The sequence below is a fragment of the Urocitellus parryii genome, chromosome 2 (assembly GCF_045843805.1).
Source record: "Urocitellus parryii isolate mUroPar1 chromosome 2, mUroPar1.hap1, whole genome shotgun sequence".
NCBI lineage: Eukaryota > Metazoa > Chordata > Mammalia > Rodentia > Sciuridae > Urocitellus > Urocitellus parryii.
In genome coordinates, this window is record NC_135532.1 from 117,108,711 (window position 1) to 117,111,928 (window position 3,218).

A 3,218-nucleotide genomic window follows, 5' to 3' on the forward strand; every position below is an offset into this window, starting at 1 on the left:
CATTTATGGAGCTAGGTTAATGCCACCTACATTGCCGTAGAACCTCTCTTGGGCTGTTATTGAAGAAATGGCACACCTGATAGTACTATCAGTATCAGAAAAGTCCTAAACTAGGCAAAGTTATATGTAATTAACTTTTCCATTTTCAGCTAATTAAGTTAAAGGAATATCTACAAAATATCACCTCTGTAAACAGATGCCAAAGCTTGAAAGTTGGAAGATTTAGTAGAAATGCATCTGTTCTGGCTTCCTCTTTTCCCTCTCCTTGCAAAAGCCCACTGCCTCAAGAAGAGAAAAGCCACATTCAGAAATTACAAAGTATAAGGTTGAGTATAAATTTACTGCTGTATTTAACATTATCAAATTTAGATCTCAAGAGGTCTAAGGCAGTCCAATTTGTAATTGAAAATGATAAAATTAATACAAAATGATTCAAAGAATCAAAATAAGGCAGAAGACAAATCTTCTGAATAACAAAGATAAATGAAGATGTGTTATATCCTTTCCAGTTGACAGAATTCAGTCTCATATATATGTGTGTGTGTGCGCGCGCGCACACACACACACACACACACACATACATACACACACACTGTCTCTCTCATAAAATTTAACCCATACTGTGTGAAGAACCAAATTAACTTTCAAATGTTGCTCATGTCAGAATTACAGATGATGAAGTGTATATTTAAATAGAGAAACATGAAAATATTTGGAGTATGATTTTACCTTTTTTTTGTTCAATTCTTTAGATAATTGACTTCTTCATGGTGATGGAGATGGATCCCAGGGCTTTGCATATTAACTCTACACTGCCTTACCACTGAGCTGTAGTCCCAGCCCTGGGACAATACCTTTAATAGGGACTTTACTTACAAAATGTAAATTAAAGGCGATCATGTATCTGATCACCTTTAGAAGGATCACTGCTGCACAAAAAGTGCTTTTCTATAGAAAAGAGTCTACAAAAGTAACATCTATTATTATTATTTATGACATTTTAATCCTTTAGAATATAAGGATAAAGGGTGTCATTGCTCCTCCCCCAACTTTTTTTTTTCTTAAACAGAGAGGAAGGTAGGTAGGCTGAACCAAAATATTCACTCTATAAAAATCTATAAAGTAATGCAGAACATAAGAAGTAGTAAGAAAAAGAACAAAAAGCACCAATATAATCCATCTTATAAGAAATAAATTAAAATTTTACTGTTAAACATAGCATGTAGATGTCACTAGTATGTCACTGTTTTCATTCCTATATTTCTATAGCAGTCGGAGCATATTTGACGTATCAGAAACTACAGAACAATTTTTCTACCCATCTTAAATACAGGAAGAATAATTATATGTCATGAACCTGATGTACATTGAAGCAACAAGATATGGGGAATAAAAGATGCTTTGAAGACAGTAGGTAATTACTATTTTTAACATAGGTATAATTTCTACTTCCCTACTTATCAAGTTTAATTAATCGGTGGGTTCAGTGGGCTCTCTGAGATGTAGGATATATAATGGCTGTGGAATTGCCAGTTGCTTTTTGAAAAAAAAAAAATGCTATTTGAAGTTTCGGGTTTTATCCCACTGAGTCCAGAGCCTGGCGAAGGAGTGACGTGCAGAGTGGGATACTAGAGCTTGGGAGTCCCCATGGTTGGGTGCCTTGACATCATGCTGGGGTCTGCTCCCTGCTCCACCTGGCTGCTGTCATGGAGTCAGACCTTGTGTGCCAGACACTGTGCTGAGGCTGACAGATGCAGCCTGAGGAGGAATGAGGTTTAGCCCAGCCCTCACCACACAGGCCCCAGGAAGTCAACCCTGCAGCTCAGGATGCAGTTAAGAGGAGTCAGATTCCTCTACCTGGGACCACCGTTCTGATACCTTAAACGTCTACAGCACACTGTACATTTCTGTGCATAATGGCACTAGTTTTTAAAATGTAGGTGCGATCAGACAAATAACCCCAGTTTTGTGGGGGATTTTCTTTTTTAAATTTTTACAAACACAGAAATAAGGATTGTTATTTGTTCAATTTTCCTCTCTTCTTTTGGAAACTTGGAGTTGGGTCCCTAGAGTCCAGATTGGGTGAGGGAAAAAGTTTTAAAAAAATAAAATAAAAAAATCACATAGAAGTGATAGAATTAAACCATAGAGCTCAGGTTATAGGTATGAAAACAAAAGTTCTCAGCGATGTCAACTTTTCCGAGTTCACGGATTTTTGTAAGTATATTGAGCAAATGTAAAGCGAACTAGGACCCTGCAGAATTTAGCTCCCTCTCAGGAAAGTATTTGGTAACAGTGCAGCCCTCGTAAACCATGAACTTCCTGACAGCTTGTTTATGGACGTTTAATAATTTTTACACTGTCTTGTAAAAAGTAGGCATTTGAGAAGCATTTGTTGGTTCAATAGACTATAATAATAATTAACAAGGAGCTAACCTGTGCGTCAAAGACTTTGTTAGTCCAGGAGTAGAGAAAGGGAATTATGTGGGGAACAGAAATAACTTTGGGGCTTTGATTCATGAGGCACACCTCCGCAGGGCCCAGGGTGGGTCTGACTCAAAAATAACCATTCCTCAGCCCCTTGAGTGAGGGCTCATGGGGTGCTCCAGGCTGGCCTTGAACTCCTGGCCTCAAGCAATGCTCCTGCCTCAGCCTCCCAAGTAGCTGCAACTACAGTTGCACACCACCATTCTGGCTTCTTTTTGTACCTTTATACAACTTTCCAAATTCCCTGCAGCTGAAGTCTCTGATTAGCTAAGGCACCCCAATTAGGCTGGGGTGTGGCTCAGGGGTGTGTGCTTGCCTAGCATGCAGCACGGCTCCCATCCCAGCACCACCAAAAGAGAAAAAAAAAAAAAAGCATTTTTAGGATTAGTGTATCATTAGTCACATGAAGAAGGAGCAACATAAATGGGTAGTTTTCCTCCTAAACAGAAGCTGAAATCAGCCTCATGTGTAAAGGTGAGTGGATTTTATGATTATTTCGGAAATGAGGATCCTTTTAAGTGGCAATATGGGAATTAGTCCTGATAAACTGGGAGAACAATCAACCCAGAGGGGCCTGGAGTGGGGACAGGAGGACTGGAGTCTTAAGACCAGGCAGGGTGAACTAAGATCCTGTTCTGAGACCCAGCAGCAGGGCAACACCTGGGAGCTTGCTAGAAATGCAGAATTTCAGGCTCCATTCTGAGCCTAATGAAGCGGAATCTGCATTTGAA